Source organism: Prionailurus viverrinus, chromosome E2, assembly GCF_022837055.1.
Source record: "Prionailurus viverrinus isolate Anna chromosome E2, UM_Priviv_1.0, whole genome shotgun sequence".
Lineage (NCBI taxonomy): Eukaryota > Metazoa > Chordata > Mammalia > Carnivora > Felidae > Prionailurus > Prionailurus viverrinus.
In genome coordinates this window covers 53063386-53079240 of record NC_062575.1, presented here as the reverse complement: position 1 = coordinate 53079240, position 15855 = coordinate 53063386, and the positions used below count along the sequence as shown (strand labels likewise).

The 15855-nt window shown below is 53.5% G+C and overlaps 1 protein-coding gene across 3 annotated transcripts in view; it reads right to left on the bottom strand.

Annotated features, from left to right (window-relative positions):
* BICRA (BRD4 interacting chromatin remodeling complex associated protein) overlaps positions 1-15855 on the bottom strand; it is an 80699-nt gene that overhangs the window by 51364 nt on the left and 13480 nt on the right. The window lies entirely within an intron of this gene.

The window sequence follows — 15855 nt, the reverse complement described above, 5'->3', positions numbered from 1 at the left end:
GCCCGTCTGCGGCCATCAGGGACGTTTCAACTGAGACAGCAACGAGGGGGCGCCTGGGTGGCTCACCCGACTCTTGACTTCGGCTCGGGTCACGGGCTCACGGTCCGCGGGTTCGAGCCCCGCGTCGGGCCCTGAGCTGACGGCGTGGAGCCCGCTTGGAATTCTCTCTCTCCTTCTCTCTCTCTCTGCCCCGCCCCAGCGTCCTCTCTCTGCACCACAACATACCCATCAGAATGTCTAGAAAAGACTGACAATGACAGGCGGTGACGAGGCTCTGTCGGGAGCCACGGGGATGCTCCTCCCTGCCGAGGGGGTGATGTGAACGGTCACGGCCTCTTGGAAAAAAGCGGTCTGGCCGTTTCAACTGAAGAGAAACACATTCTTCCCTGCCTCGGCCGTGGCACCCCTAAGTATCTAGCCGAGAGACGAGCGTGGGGCCACACAGAGGTCGGTACACGAACAACGTTCCCAGCAGCTTCCTTGGTCGCGGCCCAACGCTGGAAACAACCCAAAGGTCCACCAGCGAGGGAACGGACAAACACATTGCGCTCCGCCCGGGCAACGGGACCCTGGCTCAGCGAGGCACAGAGACGGAACGGTGGACGAACCCACACCCTAGATGAATCTCCAGGTCACGATGCGCAAACCAGACGCGAGAGGGTGACGTGCCGGGCGATTCTATGCACGTCCGCTTCTGGAAAAGGCAAATCGAATCTGCTGTTACAGAAGGCAGATGTTACCACCCGAGCCCGGGAGGCAGGGAGGATCGACTGCAAGAAGGCAGGAGGGACCCTTGCGGTGACGCAGATTTTGTGTCCCGACGGGGAACGGCACTATTTGTCAAAATGCATCCAGCAGTACTCTTAAAATGGATGTATCACACTGCCTAGAGATTGTGTCTCAATAAAGTTCGTTCACAACAACACCACCACCACCACCAGGCTCTGACCGGTCTGTCTCCTTCTAATCCTGGCACCACTGCTTGCTGGCTGTGACTTGGGGTAAGTGTCTCCACTTCCCTGCCTCAGGGCCTTTGCACGTGCTCTATCTGTTGCCGGGAAAACCCTTCCTGCAGACAGCAACAGGGCCTGCCCCCTCGCTTTCAGGTCTTTGCTCCAGTGTCACCTTTCCAGGGAGGGCTGGTTAAAAGGACCTCACACGCCACCAGCCCTCTCCTCCCACTCTCCCTATCTCCTTTTCCGCACGGCCCTCAGTTCCTTCTGAGGGGTCCTATCATGGGTCCCCGCCCACCAGCAGGCCAGCTCCCCCAGGACAGAGGGCTTTGTCGCGTTCATGGCACAGCCCCCTCCTAGAATACTGCCCGGCACACGGAGGGCACTCGAAATAACTGCTGAATAAGTAAACAGAGGGATACACATTACCCCCTTTTGGGGCTGTGAGCGGTAAAGACACTCAGCAAGTGTCTGATAAGGGACAGAAGGAGAGGGGCGCCTGGGTGGCTCCGTCGGTGAAGCGTCCGACTTCGGCTCCGGTCACGATCTCGCGGCTCGTGGGTTCGAGCCCCGCGGCCGGCTCCGTGCCGACAGCTCGGAGCCTGGAGCCTGCTTCCTAGTCTGTGTCTCCCTCTCTCTCCGCCCCTCCCCTGCTCGTGCTCTGTCTCTCTCAAAAGTAAATAATCATTTAAAAAATAATAATTAAACAAAAAAGGACAGAAGGAGAAACCCCCAAGAGCAGATGGAAAGAAACACACTTCATGACCACTCGGGACAGTCCGTGGGGCGACGGCATGACCGAGGCCCTCCAGGAAACCCAGACTTCACCCCCTGAATCACAGGGGGGGGGGGCAAGCAGGATTGGGGGGTTCTGTACAGGACGACGACTCCGTGGAGACCAAGCAACGTGCGCTAAGAAACCCCAGCCCGGATTGGAAACAGATCGCAATTTACAACGGCCGCGCCCGCTCCCGCCCTCCCCCGTGACAAGACCGTCAACGACATCAGACATCGGGGCCAGTGCAAAGCAAAACCATAATGAGATGCCAGTTCACACCCACTGGGATGATTATAATAAAAAAGGTAGAAAAACCAGGGTCCTCGCGGCTTGGTGGTGGGAATGCCAAACGCTGCAGCCGCTGGAGAAAACATCTGGCCGTTGGTTCCTGGGGAAGGCAACAAGAGAGTTAGCGGGTGACTCAGCAAAACGAAACTGTGTGTCCACACGAATGTGAATTGAAACTGTGTGTCCACACGAATGTGAATTGAAACTGTGTGTCCACACAAATGTGAATTGTACGTCAATATTCACCGAGGCACAGCGGCCGGAAAGCAGAAACGCCACAAATGCTCGCCAGCTGATGCGCGCGGAAACCAAAGTGCAGATCGGTTAGGGTGGAATATTATTCAGCCGTAAAAAGGGGGCGCCTGGGTGGCTCAGCCCGGGGAGCGTCCAAGTCTGGATTGTGGCTCAGGTCACGATCCCAGGGTCATGAGATCGAGCCCCGCCCGCGGTGAGCTCCACGCTAATAGCGTGGAGCCTGCTTAAGATTCTCTCTCTTTCTCTCTCGCTCCCTGCCCCCCCCTCCCCCACTGGCACGCAGGCACACGCTCTCCCTAAATAAATACAAAAATTAAATTCAAAAAAAAAAAAAGAAAAAGAAAAAGAAAGGAACGCAGCCCGGATCCATGCTACCGCGTGAATGAACCGCGAAAACACCACGCTCCGCGGAGGAGGCCAGATAAAAAAGACCGCCCGGGGCAGGAATCCGTTTATACGAAATCTCCAGAATAGAGGCAAATCTACAGAAACGGCAGATCCAGCACGTTCAGGAGCTCACAGTGGAGAAGACAGGACTTGGGGAAACGGGGACACTGCCGATGAGTACGGGTTTCTTTCTGGGGCGAGCAAATGTTCCGGAATCCGACAGTGGTGATGGCCGCACAACCCTGTGACTGCCTGTCCTAAAACCCACTGAACTGCACGCGAATTTTAGGGCACGTGAATTACATCTCCGTTGGTTAAAAATGTAACCAAAAAAAAAAAAAAACAAACCTAAAAAACAAACAAATGAATAAAAACCCACATCCAGCGGGGCACCTGGCTGCCTCAGTCAGTAAAGCATGCAACTCTTGATCTCAAGGTCATGAGTTCAAGCCCCACGTGGCGGGGTAGAGATTACTTAAAGAACAAATGAACAGGGGCGCCTGGGTGGCTCAGTCGGTTAAGCGTCCGACTTGGGCTCAGGTCATGATCTCGCGGTCCGTGAGTTCGAGCCCCGCGTGGGGCTCTGTGCTGACAGCTTGGAGCCTGGAACCTGCTTCGGATTCTGCGTCTCTCCTCTCTCTGCCCCTCCCCTGCTCACGCTCTGTCTCTCTCTCTCTCTCAAAAATAAACGTTAAAAAAAAAAAAAAGAAGAAGAAGAACAAATTTCAAACGCACATCCCTTGATGATACCCAATGACTCTAAATTTTCTTAGGTATGATAATGTCATTCGCTCACGCAGGAAAACGCTAATTTTTGTTCTTTACACACATACTTAAGGGTGTAGAGTTTAAAGGACAGGAGACCGGGGATTTGCTTTAAAAATCCTTCAACAACAACAACAAAACAGAGATCAATAAAGCAAGTGTGGCCAAATCTTGGCTGTAGGGGGAACTGGGGATACAAGTAACAGGAGTTCGCTATACTGCTTGTCTCCCACTTTAAGGTGCATTTGGAAATCTTCGTAATTTTTTTTTTTTTAACACACACGCCTTCGTCCCAGCAAGTCTAACTCCGGCATTTTAACTTAGAGCTCTACTCACCCACACAGATCAACAACTGTACCGTCACTCGTTGGAGCCTTGTTTGTAAGAGACCAGAGCTAACCTAGGTGTCCAGGGAAAGGGTACTGGTTCACTAAGTTAGGGCCCTCCGATGGAACACCATGCAGCTGTGAAAGGCCCTGTGGTCGATAAGTTAGAGCCTCCAGGATATGTTATTAAAAAAAGAAGGCGGGGGGATGCCTGGGTGGCTCAGTCGGTTGAGCGTCCGACTTCGGCTCATGTCATGATCTCACAGTGTGTGGGTTCGAGCCCCGCGTTGGGCTCTGTGCTGATGGCTTGGAGCTTGGAGCCCGCTTTGGATTCTGTGTCTCCCTCTATCTCTCCCTGCTCTCCCCCCGACTCGTGTTCTGTCTCTCTCTCTGTCAAAAATAAATAAACATTAAAAAAAACAAAAAAATAAAAAACAAAGGGTGGGGGTGCCTGAATGGCTCAGTCATTTGAGCGTCCGACTCTTGATTTCGACTCAGGCCATGATTTCACGGTTTGTGAGTTCGAGCCCCACATCAGGCTCTGCACTGTCAGCGTGGAGCCTGCTTGGGATTCTCTCTCTCTCTCTCTCTCTCTCTCTCTCTCTCTCTCTGCCCCTCTCCCACTCTCTCTCTCAAAATAAATAAACTTAAAAAAAAAAAAGCACAAAAAGTAGAACAGTGTTAGAATACCCTGTTATTAGTGCCTTAAAAAAAAGGTGCATGTCGGGGCGCCTGGGCGGCTTAGTCAGTTAAGCATCTGACTTTGGCGCAGGTCGTGATCTCACGGCTGGTGAGTTCGAGCCCCGCGTCGGGCTCTGTGCTGACGGCTCAGAGCCTGGAACTTGCTTTGGATTCTGCGTCTGTCGCCCTCTGTCTCTGCCCTTCCCCTGTTCATGCACTGTCCCTCTCAAAAATAAATAAACACTAAGAAAAAAAAAAAAAGGGTGCACATGTGCGTGCACCGGTGTGTTTAAGGCCTACACATGCACGGAACATCTCTTTGGAAAGAAACCTAAAACTATAACCATTTTACCTCTAGAAAGAGGAGAGCTGGGAGCTGGGGGACAGAGGGAGACTTTTCACGAGAAATCTCTGATACCATTTGAGGTTGTGTTTTTAAAATTTTTTTTTAATGTTTATTTATTCTTGAGACAGAGACAGAGTGTCAACAGGGGAGGGGCAGAGAGAGAGGGAGACACAGAATCCGAAGCAGGCTCCGGGCTCTGAGCCGTCAGCACAGAGCCCGACGCGGGGCTCGAACCCACGAACCGCGAGATCGTGCCCTGAGCTGAAGTCGGACGCTTAACTGACCGAGCCACCCAGGCTCCCCTATACATAATTTTTTTAAGCCCCAAAGAAAAGCTGTTTCCCAACCTGCACCGAGCTCAGGCCAGGGCCTTCCTGCTGGGAGGACAGAAACGACCCAGGGGCCTGCCCGGGGCTCCCTGGGAATGATTTCCAGACTCATACGCCCTTGGCTGAGGCTGGGGAGAGGGAGATACGATACAGAAGGAACTGGAGGAAGACAAAGGAGAAGGGGGAGGAGGGAGAGTGAGGGGGAGGAGGGAGCCAGGGAGGAGGGGAAGGGGGAGGCTTGTGGAACAAAGCAAGACAGGCCTGGGCAGGAACCCGCTGGAAAGGCCAGCCCCCACCTCGACAGAAGAAATGGCCACCAAGGAGCCTTACTCCTAAGCGACCAACGCTGGAAACGAACCCAAATGCCCATCAACTGACGAAGGGACAGACAAAATACAGTAGATCCATACAACGGAATGTTATTCGGCCATAAGAAGGGGTGCGGTGCTGAGACGTGCCCCACAGCGCGGGCGAACCTTGAAAACATCACGCTGAGGGAAAGCAGCCAGGCACAGCGCGCAGGACTCCGTGGGTAGGAAACTTCCAGAAGAGGCAGGCCCGCAGAAATGGAGAGCAGATGAGCAGCTGCCAGGGGCTGGGGGCGGGGGCGGGAACTAGGTACAGCGTTTCCTTCTGGGTGATGACAATGTTCTAGAACTAGACTGTGGTCACAGTTGCACAACTCTGTGACTATATTTTAAAAAACCACTGAATTGTACCCTTTAAAAAAGGAGACGTTCGCGGCATGTAAATATCTCAAATCTTAAAGAGAAAATGGAAGAAGAGAAAAACCGCACACAACAGGAATGGAAGGAGTGATAAGATACGACCATATGGACGGAGCTTAAAACCATCACGGTGGGGGCGCCTGGCTGGCTCAGTCGGTCGGGCATCTGACTCCTGATTTCGGCTCAGGTCACGATCTCACGGTTCATGAGTTCGAGCCCCGCGTTGGGTTCTGAGCTGACAGTGCGGGGCCTGCTTGGGATTCTCTCTCTCTCTCTCTCTCTCTCTCTGCCCTTCCCCCACACATGCACATGCACACATACACTCTCTCTCTGAAAATAAATAAACTTAAATTAAAAAAAAAAAAAAAATCACAGTGAGCGAAAGAAGCCAGACGCAGAAAGCCACCTACCGTAGCATTCCACGAAATGCAGGATTTACGCAGAATATCCAGAAGAGGCAAATCCACAGAGACAGAAAGCAGATTAGTGGTTCACCAGAAGCTGAGAGCTGGGGGAATGGGGAGTCGGTCACCGCTGAATGGGGATGGTGTTGCTCATACTGGGGCGATGAAAACATTCTGGGACTGGACAGCGGTAAACATCCTAGAAACCACTGGATTGAATACTTCATCTTTTTTTTTTTTTTTTTTTTTTATGGGGGCGCCTGGGTGGCTCAGGCAGTCGGGCGTCCGACTTCGGCTCAGGTCATGATCTCACAGTTCGTGAGTTCGAGCCCCGCGTCGGGCTCTGTGCTGACGGCTTGGAGCCTGCTTCAGATTCTGTGTCTCCCTCTCTGTCTGCCCCTCCCCCGCGCACTCTCTCTCTCTCTCTGCCTCTCAAAAATAAAGATCTAAATAAATAAATAAATAAATAAATAAATAAATAAATATATATGGGGTGCCTGGGGGGGCTCCGTCAGTTAAGCGTCTGACTTAGGCTCAGCCCATGATCTCGCGATTCGTGGGTTCGAGCCCCGGGTCGGGCTCTGTGCTGACCGCTGGGAGCCTGGGGCCTGCTTCGGATTCTGTGTCTCCCTCTCTCTCTCTGCCCCGCCCCCGCTCGCACCCTGTCTCTCGCTCAAAATAAATAAACATTAAAAAAATTTTTTTATTCCCCCCCACACCCATCGTGGGACTTGAACTCGCGACCCTGAGACCTAGAGTCGGGGGCTCCGCCGACGGAGCCAGCCAGGCGCCCCTGGATTGTACACGTTAAAGTGGATGAACTCTACGGTATGCGAATTATGTGTCAATAGAGGCTCTTTACAATTTTCAGCGAGAAAAAAAAACCCAAAACACGAAAAGGAAACGGGTCACATGGCCCGGCCTCGCGCCCCCCAGGCCCCCCACCTGACTCTCCATCCCAACCTGTACGTTCAGGGCATTTCCTCTCAGCACGGCCCCCCGAACCTCACAAACACACGGGCTGACGAAGAATGACACAACCAGGACCCCCGCCCCCAGTCCTGGCTGTGTTCCCTGCATGATGCAGTGGGTCCCCCGGACCATCCTGGGCTGGGCAGGGGAGCCACGCGGGTGGACGCGACGTTCTGGCCTCAATTTCTCCCTCCAACTTCTCCCTCCAACCCGGCCAAGCCAAAAATGGGCAAGAAGACACAGAAACCACAGAGGAATGTGAAACGTGCTAGGTTTGTAGCATTTCCTAAGCGCACGATGCCAATTTCGGAAGCGTAAATACCTGTGGAGTTCAACGAAACAAAACACAGAAACATTTCTACTTCGGGGCGCCGGGGTGGCTCCGTCGGTGAAGCGTCCGACTCTTGATTTCAGCTCGGGCCATGATCTCATGGCTCATGAGATCAAGCCCCACATCGGGCTCTGCGGTGACAGCACGGAGCCTGGCTGGGATTCTTTCTCTCCCTCTCTCTCTGCCCCTCCCCTGCTCTCTCTCTCAAAATAAAAATTAAAATTAAAAAAAAAACAAAACCAGCCCCCTTGAGGGATGGGACCAGAGGGCACCCCCTCCCAGGAGACCCCCCACCCCCATCCCTCACCACCTGCTCTCTGCGGTGCCTCAGGAGGTTAAGTTCGTAAGAGGTGAGGTCTGGGTCCGGTATTAAGGAAGAAGGCAGGAATAACCACATTGTTCACAAGCAATTCTTTTTCCACAGAGCTCCTGGGAAGGGCTTTCCAGGCTCCAGTTTAATTTTGGGTTTATTATTATTTTTTTTAATGTTTATTTTGAGAGAGAGAGAGAGAAAGCGGCAGAGACAGAATCCCAAGCAGGTTCCATGCTGTCAGCACAGAGCTTGACACGGGGCTCGATCTCACAAACCGCGAGATCACGACCTGAGCTGAAACCAAGAGTCGGATGGTCAACGGACTGAGCCACCCAGGCGCCCCTCCAGGCTCCAGTTTTTCTGCCTCCTGGTGGACCCCCGCCTTGCCCTTCTGATACAACACCCCGTGCTTTCCCACTGGGGGCAGAGAGAAAAAAAACCAAAACCATATTTAGTGAGTACCTACTGTGCCCCAGGCCCTGGGAGACCCCTCAGTAAAGACGCCCATCATACATTAATTAGTGAACAAGTTAGTCCATAATGTGGTATCACCTAATGGTAAAACGCTAGGAGGAGATCATAATAAAGGAGAGAGGTTTCGATTTTCAAATAGGGTACTCGAGGGGCGCCTGGGTGGCTCAGGCAGTTAACCGTCCGGCTTCGGCTCAGGTCACGATCGCACGGTTCATGCGTTCGAGCCCCGCTTCAGATCCTCCGTCCCCTTCTCTCTGCCCACCCCTCGCTTGCGCTCTGCCTCTCAGAATACACTTTAAAAAACAAATAAAATAGGGCACTTGGTAGAGGTGACACTGAAGCAGAGGTTGGAATGAAGTAAGGAGAGAGCCATGCAAATACATGGGGTGGGGGTGGGGGATAAAAAGCATCCCAGGCTGAGGGAACAGTGGGTGCAAAGGCCCTGAGGCGGGAAAGTGCCTGACTGGCCCCAAGGAACAACCAGATCATTGTTTGGTGGGCACAGGGGGTTAGAAATCATGTCGGAGAGATAGTGGGGTGGGGAAGAGGCAAGAGCGGCCTGTGGATTTTGCTCTAAGCGTGTTACCCTTCTCAAACTGCGGTTGGGATCCGTGGGGCGTTGTGGTGGTCTTCTCAGGAGTCTAGAAGCTGCCTAAACAGTTCAAGTAAACTAGCTAATCCACACACCGTGGCCCCTAGCACGGAGTCCCTCCCATCCAGTCCACCGGCCATGCCGGCATCTATGAATACACGTCCACTGTGGCAAAGGCTGTCGTGTGTTCTCCCCGAGCCATTCTCTTTTCCCCGGAGGCACAGTGTGGGACTACATTTCCCAGCATGCCTTGCAGCTTAGGGGAGGACAGAGCCAAAAGAGGGGAGGAGCCTGGTTCCTCAATCCCTCCCACGAGGCTGCCCCACCAGAAACACCCTCACTGGTCTATAACACGGGCAAGAAAAAAAAAACTTTTATCCTATCGAGCCACTGAGAAGAAAGGACTTATTTGTCGCAGCAGCTGGCCCGACCCGCGCTGACTCGCACGCCCACCAAACTGGTCCACTGGGCAGCCGGCTCGAACGAAGGACCTTTCGCAGAAGTTCCAGGAAGGGAAGAGAGGAGGGGGGCACAAGAGGCGTGTGCCCAACTCAGAACGTCCCACCTCGAAGCATCAGGGCCGGCAGCCGGGGCCAGAGATTTAGCGCCCACAAAACATCCTCAGCCGTTGTCAAGTTCGTATCATGAAAAGAAATGCCAGCAACGTGATCGAGGCTCAGCCTGCACCCCCAGCCCAATACCCCACCCAGGAGGAGGGCCTCAGCTTACACATCACCATTACCGGACGCAAGGTACTGGCTTTCCCGATGACACCACGCAGAGCCGAAACCCAGAGCCGCCAGCCTGACGACGGGAACCGCGGGTCACCGCACGCCTGCCGGGTGGGCGTTTAAATGGTCAATTTGTACATGAGCCCCTAGAGATGGGAGCCTCGCACAGAAACTCAGTGAGGGCAAGGACAGTACCTGGTACATGGCAGGTACATAGGAAACACCTGCTAATTTAATAAATGGACGAGCGGCTACTATTCTCCCCTTTCACACAAGAGGCAAGGAGGCTCAGAGAGGGCGCATCACTGGCCTGAGGTCGCCCCGCAAATGGGTGAGGGCACCAGGTTTGAGGTCCAGATCCAACCCCCGAGCACTGTCCCCGCTTACTCTGACAGCCAGGTCCTCATGTCCCTCCCCACCCCCCCCAATCCCCACCCAGTACACTTTCTTTCAGCTCTTTCCCACCCTCCCAAGTTCCCGGTTCACGAAGTGTTCATCCATTCAGCAATTAAGGACTGAGACCCGTGCACGCGGGACTCTGTTCTAGAAGCTGGAGGGACAGCCGTGAACAAAACGAAGATCCTTGTTTGCTCAAAGCTTACGCTTTTTTTTTTTTTTTTTTTAAGTAGGCTCCATGCAGAGCTTGAACTTCATGACCCTGAGATCAAGACCTGAGCTGGGATCAAGAGTCAGATGCCTACCCGGCTAAGCCACCCAAGTGCCCCAAAGCGTACCCTTTGGACGACGACAGGGATGGAGGCAAAAAGAACAGCAATGTGATGTATTATACCAAATCTCTGCAAATATTTAACTTCCCTGTATTTCATTTCTATTAGATAAAAACCTAACATGCATTATAGATTGTATTCAGACATGTCCAATTAGAAATGCTATTATGCATAGCGTTATTGGTGAATATTGAAGACACGTGCAAATATAAAATATGGATATATAAAAAAACTCGATATAAATGTAACATAGATGGGACGTCAGAAGTTGCTAAGTGATATCGAGGAAAAGCAGAGAGAGAGAGAGGACAAGGGGTTTTGTCCGATTTTAAATAGGGTGATAATCCCTGGCTCGCTCCCGGGTTTCGGCACCAAAAAAAGAAACAAAAACAAATAGGGTGATAAAGGCAGGCGTGGGAGAGGAGGGGAGGGAGCCATAGAGCAGGAGGACAAGCAAGTACAAAGGTCCTGAGGTGACCACGTATCTGATTTGAGGAAGGAAGCCAGTGCGGCTGAAGCACAGGGAGTGATGGTGAGTAGTCAGTGGCTAGATGGAAAGTCAGGGACCCGATAGTATATAATAACCACCAAAAGGTAGAAACAAGCCGAGTGCCCATCAAGAGAAGAAAGGATAAACAAAATGTGCTCTGCCCGCGCTATGGAGTATTACTCAGCCTTAGGAGACCATGAAATTCTGATCCACGCTACAGTACTGACGAACCTTGAAAACATCACGCGCAGTGAAATACCCCAGACAACGAAAGGACAAAGATTGTACGATTTCACTCATATGAGGCACCTACAATAGGTAAGTTGGTAGAGACAGAGAAGTAGATCAGAGGTTACCAGGAACAGCGAGTGACTGTTGCATGGGCACGGAGTTTCTGTTTGGAATGATGGGAACGTTCTAGAAACGGACCGTTGAATGGGCACGGAGTTTCTGTTTGGAATGATGGGAACGTTCTAGAAACGGACCGTTGAATGGGCACGGAGTTTCTGTTTGGAATGATGGGAACGTTCTAGAAACGGACCGTTGAATGGGCACGGAGTTTCTGTTTGGAATGATGAGAATGTTCTAGAAACGGACCATTGTATGGGCACAGAGTTTCTGTTTGGAATGATGAGCATGTTCTGGAAACGGACCATTGTATGGGCACAGAGTTTCTGTTTGGAATGATGAGAACGTTCTAGAAACGGACCATTGGATGGGCACAGACTTTCTGTTTGGAATGATGGGAACGTTCTAGAAACGGACCATTGGATGGGCACAGACTTTCTGTTTGGAATGATGGGAATGTTCTAGAAACGGACCGTTGGATGGGCACGGAGTTTCTGTTTGGAAAGATGAGAACGTTCTAGAAACGGACTGAGGTGATAATCGCACAACGCTGTGAAGGTACTTGCCCCCTCCGAAGTGTACACTTAAAAAAAGGTGAAAATGGCCAATTTTATTATCATTTACGCGCACAGCTGATGCTACACTCGCATTGTGCTTGACGGATCAGGCACTGTAGTAAAAGCCGTATGTGTCGGGCGCCTGGGGGCTCAGTCAGTTAAGCATCGGACTCTTGATCTGGGCTCGGGTCACGATCTCACAGTTCGTGAGTTCGAGCCCCACATGGGGCTCTGTGCTGACAGTGTGGAGCCCGCCTGGGATTCCGTCTCTCCTTCTCTCTGCCCCTCACCTGCTTGTGCTCTCTCTCGCTCTCTCTCTCTCAAAAGTAAATAAACTTAAAAAAAAAAAAAAAAAGATGACAGGGGCTTGGTTTGGGTGTGGGGGGCTCGGCGGTGGACACATGAAATCCGGGGTGCCCGGCAGGCAAGGCAGTGGGGAGTTCACAAAGTGCCAGAGACCAAGGGGGAGAGGGAAGACGCTCCCGCACCCCTGCCCCGCGTGCCCGCCCTTCCTCCCTCTACCTGACATTTCCGGGGCCTGGCCTCTCTCCCGCTCCCCGCTCCCACCACTCTGCAGCTGGCCCCAACACAGACTTCAGGCTCGCGGCTTTCGGAGAGCCGGTTTCCAGAAGCCTCACCGCCCACTCGTGCCGCCCCCTACCCGGCGGCTTCCTCGCCCGCAGACCCCGTCGAGGCCTGACCCGGCGGTTCATCAGAGCCGTCTAGCGACGAACAGAGAACGTAAGTAGCGAATGGAATCCAGCAGCGTGCCAGAAGATGCCAAACGGGGTGTGAGACGCACAGGTCTCGATCCTTCCTTCACAGCCCTTGGAAGGGGCGGTGGGGGGGGGGGGGGGGGGGCGTGCTCCAAAATGCAGCTTTCCTGCTGGGTGGCTCAGTCAGTTAAGCGTCCGACTTGGGCTCAGGTCATGAGCTCGCGGTTCGTGGGTTCGAGCCCCGGGCCTTAAACGTTGCCCAAAGCTTGGGTCAAGCCCCCCGGTCGCCCCGTTCTGACGCTGACTCCGCCCGGCTTACCGTGGTGAAAATCTAGTAACAATAATCCGTGTGCTCTCTGCCTTCCTGTGAAATTCTCCCGACAAAACCCCATAAGGGAGGTACTATTATTTTACCCCTCAGGTGCACCCCAAAGTGCCCCACACTGATGGGGAGCCCGCACACGGGGGTCCCCAGACCGATACCGTGGGTCTCCTGATCCAGCTAGCCCTAACGCCACCCGGGACGTGCCAGACCCCCTCCCCGATCTAGAATATTCTCTCCCCTCTCCTTTTTTGGTTCCTGTGAAAGCTTCTCCTTCCTTGGCGCGCAGAGGCAGCTCCAGAAGCTTGCCCTGGGACTCGAGGACCGAGAATCACGTAAGCAGCAGGACCAGGGCCGTTTGTCACCAGTGTCCCCAGGGTCCGGCATGGGCCTGGCACCGAGCAAGCCACTCAATCCTGGCGGCTGTCTGCAAGGGGTGAGAGTGGGTAAAGCCTTTCTGGAATGCAATCTGGCAGGGCTCACCCAAATCTAAATGCACGCTTCCTCCTGCCTTAGCAATTCCTCTTCTAGGAATCTGGCCGCTAGAAACGCTCTTACACAAGTGACGGGAGGTGTGGATACAAAAATGTTAGGTCGGGTCACTCCCCAGCTCAAAAGCCTCCCATGGCTCCCACCTTATTAAGAACCAAAGCCCAAACCCCAAAGATGCGGGATGGAAACTCCAGAGCAACCAAGAGATGGTGTGATTCAGCGAATAATGGAGAGAAGGGGAGATGTTAAAATACTCATTTAATCTAGCGGTGCCCGGGGGGCATCGGTTGGGCATCAGACTCTTGGTTTTGGCTCAGGTCACGATCTCACGGTTTGTTAGATTGGGCTCCGCATCAGGCTCTGCGCTGACAGCTCAGCGCCTGCTTGGGATTCTCTCCCCCTGCCCACCCCCCCCCCCCGCCCCGCTCTGCCCCTCCCCCACTCTTGCACGCATGCTCTCTCTCTCTCTCTCTCAATAAACATTTTTTAAAAATAAAATAAAATAGGGGCGCCTGGGTGGCTCAGTTGGTTAAGCGTCCGACTTCAGCTCAGGTCATGATCTCGCAGTTCGTGAGTTCGAGCCCCGCGTCGGGCTCTGTGCTGACAGCTCGGAGCCTGGAATCTGCTTTGGATTCTGTGTCTCCCTCTCTCTGCCCCTCCCCTGCTCGTGCTCTGTCTCTCTGTCTCTCAAAAATACATAAACCAAAGGAAAGAAAAAATTTTTTAAATAAAACAAAATTAAAGAGTCACAGGGATGAAAAGTACGACACAGGGAATCCGGTGAATAATATTACAGTAACTTCCTACAGGGACTACACTTCCCGCGATGGACATCTTGCAACGCACAGAACGTCAAATCACCGAGTCGTACTCGCGTATGTTGACATTCGTATGACATCGTATGTCGACCGCATCTCAATTGGAAAAAAAAAAGGTCTGGGTAAATAGATAAAGTACAGACAGAAGAACCCACATAGTACGTGCGACCAAACGGAGAAAACCTACACGTGGAAAAGAGCCGCTGAATGAGCCCCCCAAGTCCTCATCGGGTCCCTTGTGGCGAGGGAATTAAGGCAGGGTGGGGGGCAGCGCAAAGGCGACCCCAGCGTTACAAGCCTTTCTTCCTTCTTCCTCGTGTAATAATTCGTACCCACCCGCCCTCCAATGGGCCACCCCCAAAGCAAAGAGGTTAAGGAATCTTATTCTAGCCTCGGCGCCCCAAGTCTCCATTCCACTCGCAGGGCCCTGGAAATAACTCAGAAACAGTTTGACACCCACTCTACAGCGTGTTACTCAAGTGCGTGCCCCCCCACCCCCCCACCCCCCCCCAAAGCAGCAGCGGCCTCACCCGGGGCAGACTGTCACAAATGCACCTGCCCCGGGCCTCCCGACTTTGAACTCGCCATTCAGGTTTGAGAAACTGTTGATCTATATAGCACAGCCCAACCCGTCTGCACCGGTAGGTACAGGCTAAAGGCTGGTTAGCGATAATAAGACCAAGAGGGGCGCCTGGGGGGGGGCGGGGCTCAGTCCGACACCCGCTCAGGTCACCATCTCCCGGGTTTGTGAGTTCGAGCCCTGCGGCGGGCTCTGTGCTGACAGCCCGGAGCCTGCTTTGGAGCCTGCCCTCTCTCTCTTTCTGCCCCTTCCCCCCGCCTCAAAGATAAATAAACATTAAACAATTTTAAAAAAAATAGTAACACAGACACAGTAAGAGCACCTAGCATTCACAACGCACTTATTATGCGCCACCTGACAACGTGTGATCTCAACGAGACTCCAGTCCCACCAGGAGGGTATTTTAGATCTATGACCCCGTGTCTACAATTCCAACCTCCAAAGGGCTCTAAAACCCATCCTCCTCCCTCTTCCCTGACTGACTGCACTCAGGGGCACAGCCGGCCCGCACGCAGTGACTGTCCTTCAGGGTCCCTCTCTTCCGCGTCAACAGCCGCAGATCCGTGCAGCAGCAGAAATGTCTGCTTCCAGAAACTTCAGCCTGTGCGGGGAGGGGGGATGGGGAGCCGGCCGCCTGGCCGGGGGTGTTCGCGTTCTGAATTTCCAGACACCTCCAAGGCGCTTCAGTTGACATGTGACGTCACCTAGCCTCCAAGGCGAAGGCCTCCCCCTCGTTCACGGATGGGGAAACTGAGGCTGAGAGGGCTGCGGGGGGGGGGGGGGGGGGAACCCTGGCTCCGAGCCCCACAGGTGGCTCTGAGCCAGCTCCGCCTGTCTGGAGTCCTGACCCCCCCCCCCACCCCTCGCAGGCTGACTCATTTCAGCTCTCGGCTCGCAAACACATCCGCCGCCGTCTGGAGGAAGCTGGGGCGGCCTCCTCGGTTATGTTAATGAAGACACAACATTGGGTAAAAAGGGAAAGAGGGAGGGAGGTACGGTGCCCTGCTGAGCCGAGCCGGAGCCTCCAATCACTCAGCGAAGGCCCAAGCTGGGTCCCAGGGCAATCCGGGGTAAGGGAGTAGGGGTGTGGGGGTGGAGGGCCGCTTCCGGGACCGTGGGCTTGCTCGTCTTGGACCCCCCCGTAAGCAGGA